At 50.1% G+C, this 16,705-nt stretch overlaps 1 protein-coding gene across 3 annotated transcripts in view; it reads right to left on the bottom strand.

Moving 5' to 3' along the window:
* Nucleotides 1-12,755, bottom strand: part of OGDH (oxoglutarate dehydrogenase) — a 161,160-nt gene extending 148,405 nt beyond the window's left edge. For 2 of the 3 annotated variants that reach the window (XM_075346266.1, XM_075346265.1), the window contains exon 1: nucleotides 12,662-12,731. The gene's annotated coding sequence lies outside the window, so the exon portion shown is untranslated. Of the gene's footprint in view, nucleotides 1-12,661 lie in introns of all 3 variants that reach the window. The other variant, XM_075346268.1, reaches the window with a different exon arrangement.
* Nucleotides 12,756-16,705: the final 3,950 nt, after the last annotated feature.

Raw genomic sequence — 16,705 nt, 5'->3', positions numbered from 1 at the left:
GAAGTGTGTTTTTAGAACCAAGCTATAGTTTTTATTGATACCATTACGGGTACATAGGACATGTTGCAGTTTTTGTCTTTTACTAATGTAACAAATGCTGGCTGTGTATTACAGCCAGAATCTGTCCTGTATGGAGCAGTCGCAGCTCCTGAGCCCGCTCCATACACTCATCCGGATTGGGACATACAGTTATGTGCGGGTGTGCAAAGGAGTTAATATTACCAGGTACCTGTGCTCTTTGCTTTGCCAATGGTATAAGGGTATGAGTGCACAATCAGGACGTTCGTAGGAGAGCGCAGCAGCTCGTGCCCATAATCCGGGCTTGGGCAGTTGCTGTTTCTCGCTGTGCCCTCCTTGCACTCACGTCTCCGCAGCAAAGAATTGACATGCTGCGGCTCGGGAAGTCGCACCACAGGTCAGAGATTGCTGTTGGAAAAACAAGCACAGTGGGCAGGAGATTTTTAGAAATCCATCCACTGTGCTTGTACTGTACCACGCAGCGTTTTGGACACAGCTGAAACATGCTGCATCCTAAACACTCTGAACCCTGATCGTAGACCTCTTTCACACGTCCGTGAAAATCATGCTAGTTTTTCACGAACGTGACAAAGGTGCGTATGGCTTTCCGTATGCTGTGTTTATGGCAAACGTGTGTTCTCCGTGTTAGATCCGTGATAACACACGGAGAACGGGAACTTTCTGCTCACCTGACCCTGGCGTTGCTGTCCGTAGTTCTGATCTTCGGTCTCCGGTCCTGCCGACTCCCCGCTGCTGCTTCCAGCCGCAGTGGAGTGAGTATGCGATGAGCATAATGAGCGGCGGTCGGAAGCAAGTGACAGCAGCGGCAGAGACAGCAGGGCTGGAGAAGGTAAGTATAGAAATTCCTTTTAATTCACAGACACGTGTTTTCTCCGGTGCGTGTCACACGGATCATATCCGTGCATTCCGTGTGCGGTCCCCGTGTGACACCCGTGATGCCAAACAAAAATGGACATGTCTAATTGTGGAGCACACGGTCCATGGCAAAACACGCACAGAGTGAGTGCAGACCCATTGATTTTAATGGGAATACATGTGCCCGTGTCTCCGGCACGTGAGGAAATGGACCAAACACGTACCGGAGACACGGACATGTGAAAGAGGCCTTAGACTGACCACCTGCATAATTGTGAACTTCTCCCTCCCCTCTCCAAGACTTTTTACGTGCTGCACCAGTTCTGCGGATTGCGCTGCCCCCAGATTATAAGGTTAATTTATCCATCACCTAAAAACACATTCGGGTAATTTAATCGCGGCAAATGTGCCAGAATTCTTACATGACTTGTATTATACTTGAGCATTTTCGACACTTTGTACTCTGTTTTGATAAGGAGTTGTGAATTTGTTGGAAAAGTGGTGTGGCTTCACAGAAAGCGTGCATAGCTTAATGTGTGGCAACAAGCTAGCGCTCTTTTTGCCTCAAAGTAAGCCAATCAAAAAGGAGGTATAAAGTTAGTTTTAAAACTATTCATTAGAAAGGACATTTTATCAAATAAGAAGCTTGTGCTGGATCCAAGTGATTCTTAAAGTTACTATAGAAGGTTTTATAAGGATCTCAACACAAAAAAAAAATATACATAGGTGAGCTGCAAAACCACCATACTAGTCCTACACTGAAAATGTGAAAACATAGACTAAGCGGCCTACAGAGAAGCCAGACACTATGATAAATGTGGTGCATTTTAAGACTCTAGTCTAAAGCCTGCTTTACACGTTGCAATCTCGTATACGATATCGTATGCGATCGTAACCGCCCCCATCGTATGTGCAGCACGTTCAATTTGTTGAACGTGCCGCACAAACGATTAACCCCCGTCACACATACTTACCCGTCCATACGACCGCGACGTGGGCGGCGAACGTCCACTTCCTGGAGTGGGAGGGACGTTCGGCGTCACATCGACGTCACGCGGCAGCCGGCCAATAGAAGCGGAGGGGCGGAGCTGAGCGGGACGTAAACATCCCGCCCACCTCCTTCCTTCCGCATTGCCGGCCGGAAGCAGCAGGATGTAGGTAAGAACTGTTCATCGTTCCCGGGGTGTCACACTGCGATGTGCGCTACCCCGGGTACGATGAACAATGTGACGTGCAATTCTAGAGAAAGGTACGATGTGTATGCGATGAACGTTTTACCGTACAATCGCACGTACCTGTCACACACTACAATGTACCTTACGATGCTGGATGTGCGTCACTTACGACGTGACCCCGCCGACACATTGTAAGATACATTGCAGCGTGTAAAGCGGGCTTTAGGGTGCTTTTACCTTTCAAGATTACAGCCAATAAACCACCATAAATCAGCCGATCGACGGTCATTTTAATCTGTCACCAGGTTTTTGCTCCCCCATCTCAGAACAGCAAAATGACAGAGACCCTGATTCCAATGATCTGTCACTTACTGAGCTGTTTGCTGTCATTTTGATAAAATCAGTGTTTTCTCTGCTGCAGATATAGTAGTTATACATTGCTCATGAATACGCTGGACTACCTGCAGCACACCAAGTAGTCCTCTAAGGGTACACTCACACGAGCATATGAATCGGAAGAGTGTAACGCTAGAAAATCTCGCATTGCACTTGGACCAATGTTAGTCAATGAAGAAGAGCAGATGGTCAGCTTTTTCATTAACCAGATTTTGGATGAGAGAAAAGTCGCAGCATGCTGCAATTGTCAACAAGAGCCATGTCACTCGCACCCATATAAGTCTATGGGTGTGAGTGAAACATCAGACTGCACTCAGATGACATTAGAGTGCAGTGTGATAATCATATTAGCTGACCATGGAGGAGATGGGGAGGTTAATCCCTCCCTCTCCTCCGCAGCTGCAGGATCGGGTCAAAGTCGCATGACCCTCGATTCACGCTGGCAGCACAGCGGGAGCTGAGGGTCATTAGCATATCACATCCAATGCACTTGCATCAGATGCCATACAATATTGTGAATCCAGCCTTAAAGGGAACCTGTCACCAGAATTGAGTCACGGTCACGCTGCGGTGGACTCTAGTCAGATGGGTGTCTCCGTTGTCCGCTGCTGACACCGCCTCTTTCGGCCATCTTTTTTCTCCGTCTTCTGTAGCCGCGGTGCATGACACGTCCTACGTCATCCACACTCTCCGGCATTGAGGTCCTAGGCAGATCAAAGTACTGTAGTGCGCCAGCGCAGGACCGGCGAGTGTGTATGATGTAGAATTCGTCATGCATAAAGGCTTCAAAATGAGGACCAAGATGGCCGAAAGAGGAGGTGCCGACACCGGACAACGGAGACACCCATATGGCCCAACTCCACCGTAGCGCAACCATAAGGTGAGTATTATAAAGTGTTTTTTTACATTCTACAGAGCGGCCTGGGCTCTTAAATACAGTATTCTGGAATGCTGTATATAAGGGCTCACTGGTGGTGGCCGCAGCTTATAGGGCGAAAAACTTGTGACAGGTTCCCTTTAATGATAATCTACTGCTGATTAGTGTAGTTTTGATAAACTCACTGTGTAAGCAGCCCAGTAAGTGATACATCGCTGGAATCAGGATCTCTGCCCCTACATTATGCTGTTCTCAGATTAGGTGGCAAAAACCTTGTTGAAGATTCCCTTTAAAGATCAGCGGGGATCTGAATGTTGGAACACATGCAGATGTGCAGACAGGGAAGGTCCATCCTCCACTGTGCACTTTGATCCCGGTTGGAAAGGAGCAGTAGTGCACACACCTGACCCCCTGCCCTATTAGGAGGCCTAGAGAATGTATGGAGTGATGGTGGTGCAGGCACACTACAAAGTGCCCTGTTCTGCCGATCAGTGCAGGTCCGGGCGGTCAGACCCCCACTGATCATCTAGTCTAAGGATAAGATGACATTTTCACTAGACAATTCCTTTAAAAAATCATGAGCATGATTGTCAGCTTGTGCCTAAGAACAGCAAGTGTAAATAAGCCCCTAGTTTTGTGCAGTCCGATCATCCTCACTAATCTCCCCTCGCTCTTCCGTCACAACCCGATCCCTTCGTCTCCCTGCAGCCCCCATACGTCTTGCACCAGGTTTCGTTTCCAGGTATGTATAGTGCTGCGTGACTATGGCCGCCCCTGTGCGCCTGATCACCCTGCCTGTTTGGATCCGGTCACCGCACGCTAGTCACTTCTCCAGTTTATACCAGTGTGTGCTTTGTACGTGCTGGTCTATAGGACGGTAACTCCAGTCTGTACAACCTGTTTGCTGGCACAGGGAACACAGTCCTGACCTTCAGGGGGAAGGACACACACAGGACTGAAGGGCAGACACAGGCCGGGGCTGGATTCTCTACAGAGGACATATACCTGGTTTACAAGGTGTGATCCGTATCCCCAGACATTCACATCTGGCTACCATATGTCAAATCCGGACTAAAAAAAAAAAAAAAAAAAAAAAAATCACGTTCATATACGAAGTTCCCAAATCTCGCCCATTCGAGTGACTGGGTCTGCGAAACGCAAGGCATTAGTGACCTCTCCGAAAGGTCCACACTCAGGGGTAGTAGTGCGGCCCCCTGGATCGGGTTCACTACGAAATGGTAAAATTTGGCATAAGGACACAGAATCGGGGCCGATACATCATAAAACTGCTGTAAAACAATTTGAAAAGTCACAGAATTTTTGCACAGCGCACAAGTTTGGCAACAATTCTGTCATTTTGGGCACATTTACAGCAGTTTCGGGCAGGTCTCGGAGCTGGGAAGGGGTCAGGAAAGAATGGGCTGTGGTTTCACTTGCCAATCCTGTTATATGAGGCACCTTTGCTGGCCGGTCCGATGATCCTGCCAGCTTCAGAGGAGCGCTTACAAGCTCTATAGCAGAAAGCTTGTAAGCACTGCCTTGCTTCGGAGACCAGTCACCACTGATACACTGCATCAGTGGCTGGCAACCTAGGCCACGAGCAATAAATAAGAAAACAAATGCTCTCCATTAGATGTTTGCCACTTGAGAATAACCCTTGAGGGTGTTCACACGCCTTCAATAGCTGGTGGCTGATCTCTATTCCGCCAATCACCTCTCGTACACAAAGCTGTTCATGTCCTTTAAAGGGAATCTGTCACCAGGTTTTTGCTCCCCCATCTGAGAGCAGCATAATGTAGAGTCAGAGACCCTGATTCCAGTGATGTATCACTTACTGAGCTGTTTGCTGCCATTTTGATATAATCAATGTTTTTTCTGCTGCAGAACTAGCAGTTATACAGAGCTCAGGAATATGCTGGACTACCTGCAGCACGCCAAGTAGTCCTGTAATGATAATCTACTGCTGATTAATCATTGATTGTATCAAAACTACATTAAGCAGCCTAGTAAGTGACATCTCTGGAATCAGGATCTCTGTCCCTGCATTATGCTGTTCTCAGATTAGGTGGCAGAAACCTGGTGACAGATTCCCTTTGAAGCCATCAAAAATCTATGGAGACCTTCTGGAAACAACTCAGGGGTCTTATTGAGCCCCAATATGACTGTCCATGAGTCCTATGTGTACAAGCCAAGTCCCAAAGCAATTGGTGAGGATTCACGCTGCCTGTAATGTCGTATCTTATCCAGCACGGTGTCCGGACAGCTAATAACGTGGACACCCTCTTCAAAGCCGCAGTGCCAGGGAACAGCAGCTCCGCTCCGGTGGCCTCCATGTACCGCATTCTTCTGTTTCCACACAGAATCGTATATTTATGACAGTCCCCATTCATTATAAGAGTATCATGTCTAATAATAGACAATTAACCATTTGTAACCAAACATTCCTGTAGTTCCCAGTACAAACCAGTCACACCCTGCCGTTCCCAGACATTACAGGAGCACACACCAGCTTCATCAATAGCAGGACAGGGAAGACAGACATGGTGCCCTGTGGAGCCGCGCCAATATATGCCCACATGGTGCATGCACTGCTATAGGTACACAGACCATCACACACTAGAAGAATCTTTATCCATTGCACTGTGGTGACACTACAACTCCCAGCATGTCCTGACACCCTGTAAGCTACTGCACTGCTAGTGCAAAGTGCATTCAATTTAATAATGGATCCTTGCTAATCATTTTCTCTCTTTCTCGGGCAGGTAGCTGACATACACAGCAGATTACGAGCCCACCTATATTGTATACTGGCTGTAGTACCCGGGTGTTGCCCGGGATAGTAACTGTCTCTCTCTATCTGTCTGAGTCTCAGTCTCTGTGTCTGTCTCTTTCCATCTCCGTCTGTCTTTTTCGCTGTCTCTGTCCCTTTCCCTGTCTGTGTCTCTTTATGACTCCCTCTATCCGTCTCCCCACCAACATCTTATTACCTCACACATAAGCTTCTTATACTAACAATTTATTTTGCTCCTATGGCAACCAATAACCTCTCCTATTAATGACCTAATAGCTCACAGCTCCATTAACTTTAATTGAGGCAGGTTTTTTGGAGAGTAACTGTAAAGGGCGGGGTTAAATTTTCCTGTCAAAACATAGTCTATGACATTCCCTGGGTCACATGAGGCGTCTGTGCAAAATTTCGTGATTGTAAACGCGACGGTGCGGATTCCTTTAGCGGACATACACACACAGCTTTATATATTATACTAGCTGTAGTACCCCGCGTTGCCCGGAATAGTAACTCTCTCTCCCAGTCTCTGCCTGTGTGTCGCTGTGTGTCTGTTTCTATTCTCTCTCTCTGTCTCTCTCTCTTTGCCCGCGCTGTCTCTGTCTGTCTTTCTCTATTCGTCGCACCACCGACATCTTTTTACCTCACATAAGCTTCGTATACTAATAGTTTATTTTGTTCCTATAGCAACCACTGACAGTTGCTATTTATAGGCTGCAGCTCTCAGCTCCATTCAGATTAATGGAGGCAGCATTTTTGTACAGTAACTGGAAAGCGCGGGGTTACATTTTCCCACCCAAACATAGTCTATGACGTTCCCTGGGTCACATGGAGTGTCTGTGCAAAATTTCGTGATTGTAAATGTGACGGTGCGGATTCCTTTAGCGGACATACATACACTTAGCTTTATATATTAGATTCACTAAGTGCAGAGGTCCCCAACTCCAGTCCTCAAGGCCCACCAACAGTGCAGGTTTTTGGGATTTCCTTAGTATTGCACAGGTGTTAATGTAATTCCCTGCCCAGGTGCTGGTTCCAACAGCAGTGCAATGCTAAGGAAATCCAGAAAACATGCACTGTTGGTGGGCCTTGAGGACTGGAGTTGGGGAACCCTGCACTAAAGCACCACTCTAGCGTTTTTGTTTTTTTCAGCGCTGGAGTGGTGCTTTTAATCTAAGGTTCCTTCCCCCCTCATACGTCATCCTCCTACTCTAGTCAGTCTAAGGCCCGTTTCACACGTCAGTGAAAAACACAGACGTTTTTCACTGGCGTGTAAAACACGCACATGTCCCTGCGTGTGCCATGAATCTCGGCACACGTGGGTTGTCGAAGTGCAATCCGGGCTCCGTTCTCTGTGATTGCACTTAGAGATTCACTCACCTGTGCGCGCTCCCGCTGTCCGTGGTGCTGAATCCTCCCGCGGTGCAGCATCCGGCCGGCGCTGACCCCTGCAGGAGCTGCTTCCGGGTCGGCTGTGTCGCGCATAATGAATATGCGCGACAGTAATCAGCCGGCTTAGAAGCAGCAGGGAGAACGGGCTGCAGAGGACATCGCTGGACGCCGGGTGAGTTAAAATGTTTTTTTATTTTAAAAGCACGTTTTTTTCTGGCACGTGTTTCACGGACCACACCACTGCGTGGTCCGTGGGACATCAGTGATGCCAGAAAAAAATGGACATGTCTTCGTGCGGCAATCACGCACACGCGGGTACGCCGCATGGAGACACGTGCAGTGAAAAATCACTGACGTGTGAGCAGACCCATTCATTATAATGGGTCTGCGCATGTCAGTGATTGTGGTACGTTTAAAAAAAAAAAAGCACAAACGTACCAGAATCACTGACGTGTGAAAGGGGCCTTAGGCAGTTTGTGACCTGCTGGCAGCTCCAGTGTTTTATAGAGCCAGAGGTCACAAATCAATGTAAGTCTATGGGAGCCTTGGTCATAATTGTAAAGACTTACATTGGAAGCTTGTGACATTTTTCTGGACTTTTAGCCAGACACAAGATGGCACAGTGGAACCGGAGCGGTGTTAATAAAAATTGAAGACGATAGCGAGGGAGTATATTGGTAGAGTCAAGGAACTAAAGGTACCGTCACATATAGCGAGATCGCAGATGAGTCACGGTTTCTGTGACGCAGTAGCGATCCCGTTAGCGATCTCGTTATGGGTGACACCTACCAGCGATCAGGCCCCTGCTGTGAGATCTCTAGTCGTTGCAGAATGGTCCAGGCCATTTTCTTCAAAGGTGATGTCCTGCTGGGCAGGACACATCACTGTGTGTGACACTGTGTGACAGGGTCACAGTGACTGCTGAGATCGTTATACAGGTCGCTACTGCCACCTGTATCGTTCCTGCATCGCTGGTAAGGTCTGACTGTGTGACATCTCGCCTGCGACCTCCCAGCGACTTATACCTGCGATCCCTATCGGGTCGCATTGTTTTCGGGATCGCTTGTAAGTCGTTGTGTGTGACTGGGCCTTTAGATTAAAGCACCACTCCAGCGCTGGAGTGGTGCTTTACTTGACTCCGTAAATACAATTAGTGCCATAAAAATAGGGTGTAAATATCTGGGCGGCATGGTGGCTCAGTGGTTAGCACTGCAGTCCTGCAGCGCTGGGGTCCTAGGTGCAAATCCCACCAAGGACGACATCTGCAAGGAGTTTGTGTGTTCTCCCCATGTTTGCATAGTAGGTTTGCTCTGTGTACTCTGGTTTCCTCTCACACTCCAAAGAGATAAGGAATTTAGATTGTGATCCCCAGTGTTGCTGATGTATGTAAATGGCGCTATATAAAGATGATTATTATTATTATATTCATGCATTGTACAGCGGATTTCTCATGGCTTCCAGTGCATAGAAAGTCATTAACGATTTTCCTTTAGAACGGGCACAATATAGGATAAGGCGAGATGAAATTAGCAACTGTGGAAACTGGGAGACAATGGGATTCTACACCAAACTTTAATAGTTGGTCAGAATTGATGTGCAGCACCCAATCCATCAGCCCCACCTCCATCAGCCCCCACCTCCTTCAGCCCCCATGTCCATCAGCGGAGTCCTCTCACCTGACAGCATACACCTCTCTTTTTTTGGCTAACCAGCCTGGTGCAACGTCATGCCTGAACAAATTGCAACTAACCTAAAAAAATATCAAAAAGAAGATCCAGGGGTGCCATTAGCTAAGAGTCGACTCTTGGGCTTCTATCCAGTGCCAAATATTACGGCGATGGACCATGTCTTGCGATTCACATATCTAGCAAGATTTCTTTTTTTAATAGAAATGTTCCGGATTTGCTGTTCCTTTAGCACCAAAGTCTTCACATTACAAGGAGATTTTTATGTCAATTTGCACAACAAAGGGTAAAATCTATGATGAACTTTGCACAAAGAACTGCAACTGCAGTTTTGCTAAAATCTCATCTACTTTGCCATTACTGAATGTTACACTGCTGTTTTGAAAATGATAAAAAATAAAATCTGGTGTGTGTGAACAGGCCTTCACACAATGACATTTTCCAACCAAAAAGTGCGCACAATATCTGCAGAGCAGAAGTCCCATGTAAATGTACTCTCGACTAGAGCTGATCGGACTGAGGAAAAAAAAACGGGACCGGCGGATCAAAAAAACAAACCCTGATCCGCTCCGGAATCCGGTGCCCATATAAGCCAATGTGGACCAGAATCCGGAGATTAAAAACTTTGGTTGAAGGGATAGGAGCGCACCTGGTATACTCACAGAGGCTGTGTCATGGGGGCACACTCCTCCCGGGTCACGCTATTCTCTGCCGGAGCTGACAATTCAATATTCACGGTTTTGCCCGCCCACCAGCGCGAGTAATTGTTTGCAGCTTGATGCACCCGCACCCTGAGTGGCAGTGTGGAAGCCTACTGCAACCAATCACAGGCAGCAGGATGGCCAGTGGGCAGAGAAAGCAGTGCAAGTGTCTGCAGGTCTGTATGGTGAGCGTGCAGGTACCTAGAAACACATGCACGCTCCTGTCAGAAGTGTGCGCGGCTGTGTCGGTGATGCGCTGTCACACTCATACAAATCTGGCATGACATCACCCGGCACGGCCTGCGCTCTCTGAACATGAGCGTGCATGTACCTAAAAAAAACATATGCACACTCCTGTCAGAAAAGTGCGCGGCTGTGTCAGGTGATGCGACACGAGTCCCTCGCAAGTGTGCCTCCGGTCTAAGAGAAACCGCATGCGGCTTTTTTTTTTAATTAAAAAAAAAAAAACGACGTGCGGTCCCCCCTAATTTTCATCCCCAGCCAAGATAAAGCCAGCTGAGGGCTGGTAGTGTCGGCCCACAGCCGCGCGGATACGGACTTTTGCAGACCAGATCCGCTCAGCCCTACTCATGACACGCATGTTATTTGTCCCCACAGCTTTTCCATGTAAGCATTCACATTGCATTTGTACTTTCAGTCGGCTGTATGTGTCTGGAAAACTGGTAGCGCACACAATAAATGTATCTATAGTCCTGTCATTTATTAGGCAGCGTACAGAAAAAAAAAAAAAAACGGTCTAAAATCTTGCCCTTTTGGTGTTTGTTGGACTGTAAGATGTCAGTATAGGTTTATTTCTACTGCATTATCCAATCCAGAGATCTCTAGTAAAATATGACGTCTCGAGACCCCAACTGATGGCACAGAACTGTGCACAAGCGCTGAGCTCCTGCAAGTGTGCACATAGCGCTGAGCTCCTGCAAGTGTGCACAAGCGCTGAGCTCCTGCAAGTGTGCACATAGCGCTGAGCTCCTGCAAGTGTGCACATAGCGCTGAGCTCCTGCAAGTGTGCACAAGCGCTGAGCTCCTGCAAGTGTGCACATAGCGGTGTATGGACCCACTGTGTGCGGTGTGAGCTACAGCACAATAGTTTGTGCAACCGATAGGGACGTACAGCAATCTACAGGACAATTGAGACCCAATATATACATTACATACATTGGCAACACTGTCCCCATCGGGGCTCACAATCTAAGGTCTCTATCAGTATGTTTTTGGAGTGTGGGAGGAAACCAGAGAACCCAGAGGAAACCCACGCAAACACGGGGAGAACATACAAACTCCATGCAGATGGTGTCCTTGGTGGGAATTGAACCCAGGACCTCTGTGCTGCAAGACTGCAGCGCTAACCACTGAGCCACCGTGCTCCCCCCACGTACTGGTGACTAAGGCTGGATCCAGTGATCTGGAGAAAGCTTCAAACAGGTTTAAAGCACAGAATCTGCGAGCAAAGCACACTTTACCTAGATAAGCGATCACTCAGACCACAAAGTGACCGGTAACCAAGGTAACAAGCTGTACACAGAATTAAAAGTCCCGCAGGTCTTGAGGATGGAGGGGAATTTTTTTTTTTTTAAATAAAAATGGCAAAGTTGCTTGTTTATACAGGCACATTATAATTTTAAGCATCTAAGAATAGAGAAACAATCCCTTGAATCCTCCGCTATGATTCCATCCTCCCCTACCACATCCACTACACTTCCGCTGAATGTCAAACATTTATCAGATTACGGGGGACGTTCTCCCATCTTCCTGTGGTCAGACAATGCAACGTCCATGTACTGCAAAGGTGACTGCACAATGACATGTGTCGTGAAGAGGAGACCACTTTCTCTGGGGAATACACAATCTTCAGGCTGGACGCCCTTAAAGGGAATCTGTCCCCACATTTGACTGATCTAAACTATTAAAAGGGATTCTCTCAGGTTTTTGCCACCTGAGAGCAACATAACATAGGGCCAGAGACACTGATTCCAAAGATGTGTCACTTATTGGGCACCCACGCCTGGCAGACAAAGAAGGGGGGTGAGGAGAAGAGGACCCTACACCTGGCAGACAAGGGGTGAGGGAGGGGGGGGGCGGGAGAGAGAGAGCAAGAGGGGAACCCCCGCCTGGCAGACAAGGGGGTGGGGGTGACCCACGCTTGGAGAGTGGTCACCACACTCACAATGCAACTTCTAGACTTCTGTTGTAGTGGCGCAACTTCTCCCACTCTAATATTCCGGTCGGGTCATTGCCCACCCCGTAGCCCACCCTCTGGCACAGCACATTCCTATAGGAGACATCTGGGAGGGGTAGACCCTTTCTTTCTGACACTGCCATGTGAGGCTGGAAGTTCCCGGTCTCCTCACAGTGATGCCGGCCCGGCCGTCCCCTGCTCAGAGGGCACTGACATTTCTGCCACTTCTATTAGGGCACAGTGACTACAGGAGTGACGCCCTACACTCAACATGCTTGCACGGGCCCACCGAACTTGACCTCGCTGCAGCCTTGGACACACAAACCCACTATTCTGCAGTTGAAGCTCCTCCCACAGGTCTTTCCATCAACCAACGGCAGAGGCCGTATCAAAGCACTTGCCGTAAAGCCTCTTTTGATTGGCCCTAAGCCTGGATAACACCGGCGGGGAGTTATATGAAGCTGTTGCCCGGATCCCCGCCACTGACGTCATCTCGCGCCCAGCGCCCTGTCTGTAATACTGGGGCATTCGCCATCCCGCTGTAGGAGGCCCCGCTCACCTTGGCCTGCAGAAAGCAGCCACTGCCGTCCGCTCCGTCCGGCTCCCGCCCGACGAATGGCTGGGAAAGCAGGAGGGCGCGGCCAGAGACCAGAGCAACACGCCCTTCCCAATATTACGTGTGACCACGCCCCTTGCAGCATACGCACATTTCCACGCCTCATTACGTTTTTTTATATTCAAGTAAAATAAAACTTTGTTAACAAATACAAAGAAAACAAACAACTTCTTTGAAGAACTTGCTGTGGTATTTTTAGCCTGTGCCTCAGGGACCTGTCTGCGGAGTAAAGTTTTGTTCTAGGCTGTTTTTGTCCTTGAAAATGCTCGTTTTTTTTTAGTACTGACCTCTGCAGAAAAACATTCATACTTCACTATATGAAGAATACATCTGGGAAACCGAAGCTCAAAAACACCTTGTACATATAAAAAGACTATGCAAAGTCTGCAAACAGGAAATGGCCTTGGCGACGTTACATCCAGTAGCCCTGTGACTATAAGGCCAACATTAGTACTGCCCGCGTGGCCCAAACCGGCCGCAGAGAGGAGACCGATGACCCCGGGGGTCAGGTGACCTGCCACCGGTCTGTGCAAAGCTGTCCAGCCTAACAGGTCTAAGTCCAGCTTAACTGCGGTCTAAGTCTGGCCTAAAATCTGCCTAACTCAGGCCTAACTTCTGCCTAATTCCGGTCTAACTTCTGCCTAACTCCGGCCTAACTTCTACCTAACTCAGGTCTAACTTCTGCCTAACGCTTGCCTAACTTCTACCTTACCCCGACCTAACTTCTGCCTAACTCATTCCTAACTTTTGCCTAATTCCGGCCTAACGTCTACCTAACTCTGGCCTAACTTCTACGTAACCCCAGCCTAACTTCTGCCTAACTCCGGCCTAACTTCTGTCTGCCTAACTCCAGCCTAACTCTGGCCTAACTACTACCTAACTCCGGCCTAACTTCTACCTAACTCAGACCTAACTTCTACCTTACTCAGTGTCACGTCCTCACCAGAGTCCGCTCCTGCGACTTCTGCTTCAGTCACCAGGCGCCACCGTGTTCCCACTGTGGACTGTGCTGGTGATGGGGGAGGAGTTGTGCCGGTGGCGCTGGTGGGCGCAGGTGTGACGCCCTGGTGTTTCGCCCCCGTGCCAACAGTCGACGCTGCTCGGATCCGGGCCTTCTGGGGTGGTGGCTCGAGGGTCTCCGGACCCTGGGGTCTCGCGGACACGCCGAATAAAAAAAAGGGGAGGACGTAGATGTACGGGCTACGCCGTATTAAGTTCGTGACGCCACCCACGGTGTGTGGTGAAATGGGACACCACCGCTGCTGTTGTGGGGCACCCGGGGGAGATGTTGTGGCAGCTATTTGTTAACCCCTCTATCACGCTCCACGGATCCCAGCGCCGCCTGTCACTCACCGGTCCCCGGTCCTCCTGCCCACGGGTGCCCCTCTCACTCCCCCTTCTGTGCGTCCTCCATGCCTTCCGTCAGCCGGTCCCGGCGTCCCGCTGCAAGCTAGGACTCTGTGCCTGGCTCCCCTGCATCTCCTCTACCTTCCTCTCTGCTTCCTGCACTGGTCTCTGGCACTCGGGCCTCGCGCATGCGCATCAGGCCGCGGGCGCGCTCACTCACCTCTTCTTAAAGTGCCAGCGTCCCTGGAACAGGATATGGCTGATTACAGGTACTACAGGGTATTTAAGACTTCCTTTTCCAGGTGTGCGGTGCCTGATCAACGTGTTCCTGTAGCTAGGTGTTCAGGTCCCTCTGTGCTTTGTACCCAGATTAACCCTATCTCTTCCGCAGAGCCCGTCTACCGTCCTGACTGTGTCCAGCTTGCCGGTTTCCCAGGAGGTGTCCCGGTGACTGTCTGCTGTGGTTCCCGCCATCTTCCGTCAGCCTGAACCCGTCACCGATCCTGGATTCCACCTGGATACTTCAGCCTGCACGTCCCGCTGGATCCGGACCCCGCCTGCTGTTACTACTCGGCACCTGTACCCGGTTCCAGTCATCTGTCCTGCCTACGGTTCCCGTTGGACTAATAGTCATCTCCCATACAGACTTCTGAAAGGACCCGTACTCCGTACCCCTAGTGTTCCGGCTACCGTGCATCTAGGCCCTCTGGAGGGGTGATCGGACAGTCCCTGTATAGGAGTTCGATCCGGGTTGCCTCTCTGGGGGAGTCCGGTGCTCGATCCTGTGGATCCACCTCCAGGACGTTACACCCTCCGTGGGTAGGGATGGTGGCCCAGTGTCTCTGTGCAGGGTATAGCGACCGCAGGGAGTGTTTGTTTACTCACAGTTAATAAACCACACAAGTCTCTGGTAAACCAAGGTGCTGGTGGCCGGTGCCGTGGCCGGTTGCATTCAGGTCCCCACCCGGCTGGTGGTCTCTATCCTTTTCCTCTGCACTGTTTTGTGTTAGGTGGACTTCCTAGTCTAAAACTCAGGAGTCCGCTCCCGGCTGGATGTGGCCTAAGGAGCCGTGCCCGCAGACGCTGGCCTGTTGGATCTATGGGCCCTGGCGGTGACTTCCTATCCCTATCGGTGAGCTGTTGTCTTCTATGAGGGACTTTGGGTGGGACAGGACCTCTAGTCCTGGCCTCAATCGGTGAATTAACCAGTCCGCTTGTTTCCGGTTCTGGCTTCAGGGTCCGAGTACCCCCCTTTGTGCTACAGTTTCCGGGTCGGTTCCCCGGGTCGGTACCGGCGGGCTACAACCCTGTCCCGGGCCACCTCCGTTCTGCGGAGCCGTCTTCCCATCTCCTGCTGACAGCAACCACCGTCTGCCTCCTAGCCAAGGCACCAGGGCTCCTACCCTGGCACCGTTCAGCTTGAACTTCCTCTGCTGGAGCTACACTTAGCTCCAGCCCACACTCCTCTCTAAACTGAACTCTAAGCTAATCTGCTTATTTTCCCGCCCCGGGCTGTCTAGACCCCTGGGTGGGCGTGTCCCAACCGCCTGGTCCCGCCCACTGGTGTGTCTATCTTTCCCTAAGGGGGGTTGACTAGGGTTTCTAGGTTGGCTGTGTGTTTCCTAGTGAGTGTTATGCAGGGGCCTATCTGTGACTACCTGGTTTTGCCAGGGCGTCACATTCCCCCTTGGTTTAATACAGACTGTCCGCGGGCTGTCCGACCACCAACATTTATTGAACTGGAAAAGATAAAAAAGGGTAAAACAGATTACAAGTATACTAACATATTTACATTCAAGCATATTTGGTTTCTTCTTCTTACGGAAGGCATTTTACTTTAACATTGCACATATAAAACCGGGACGGGACAGACCGGGTCCTTCTCACCTCACCCCCACCCAAAACAACCTGCCCCCTGGTGCCACCGCTAAGCACTGGTGCGCACCTTTTGCCCAAGTCCAGGACAGGTCCGGGTGTTGCCCAAACGGGCCAGGTAAAAAGTTCCTTACCCGGCAATCTTTTTCAAGGGCCCCACGTCCAGGGGACCCCTGACCCGGAGGGTAGTCACCGGTTTTGCTGGTGACAGAGCCTCGGCCGACTCTAATGCAGGCCATTCCTCCAACCAGCCTCTCCAGAGAGTGCGATAGTTGGTCGGGGGCTATTTACAAAACCCAATAGTTTATGGGTTGGCCTGCAAGTTCACGGCCATTGACTTTTTAACTGTAAACCGGGAACATTAAAGCACAGACGGTCCCAACGGGGGACTTAAACTGGAGGTAGCCGGGAACCACTACCACTGCTGCATGGGGCCGTATGGCTCACTTGGCCCCCGGGGGTCAGCATTCCGGGACCAGCTGCAATGCATCCCGGAGCTTTGAACTTCCATCGGGAACGGAGGTGGTATAGCAGGTGATGCCGCTACTCCCGGGAGCAGTGCCGGACGGCACTCTCCCATCACGTAGGAAACAGGCTCTAGCTCCGGGTAGGTCAACGAGGACGAAACGGTCTGGGTGCCTTTCTCCCGTCGCGACACTGTGCGGGTAGCTCGGCTCTCACGGGACCACACCACGGCCACCATTCTCCAGACCTCCGCTTTCCACTCCAGCACCTGTTGCAGAGACTGCGACCGCACCCGGACAC

The sequence above is a fragment of the Anomaloglossus baeobatrachus genome, chromosome 4 (genome assembly GCF_048569485.1).
Source record: "Anomaloglossus baeobatrachus isolate aAnoBae1 chromosome 4, aAnoBae1.hap1, whole genome shotgun sequence".
Classification (NCBI taxonomy): domain Eukaryota; kingdom Metazoa; phylum Chordata; class Amphibia; order Anura; family Aromobatidae; genus Anomaloglossus; species Anomaloglossus baeobatrachus.
The sequence above is the reverse complement of the archived record's forward strand: the minus strand, read 5'-3'. Positions and strand labels throughout refer to the sequence as shown.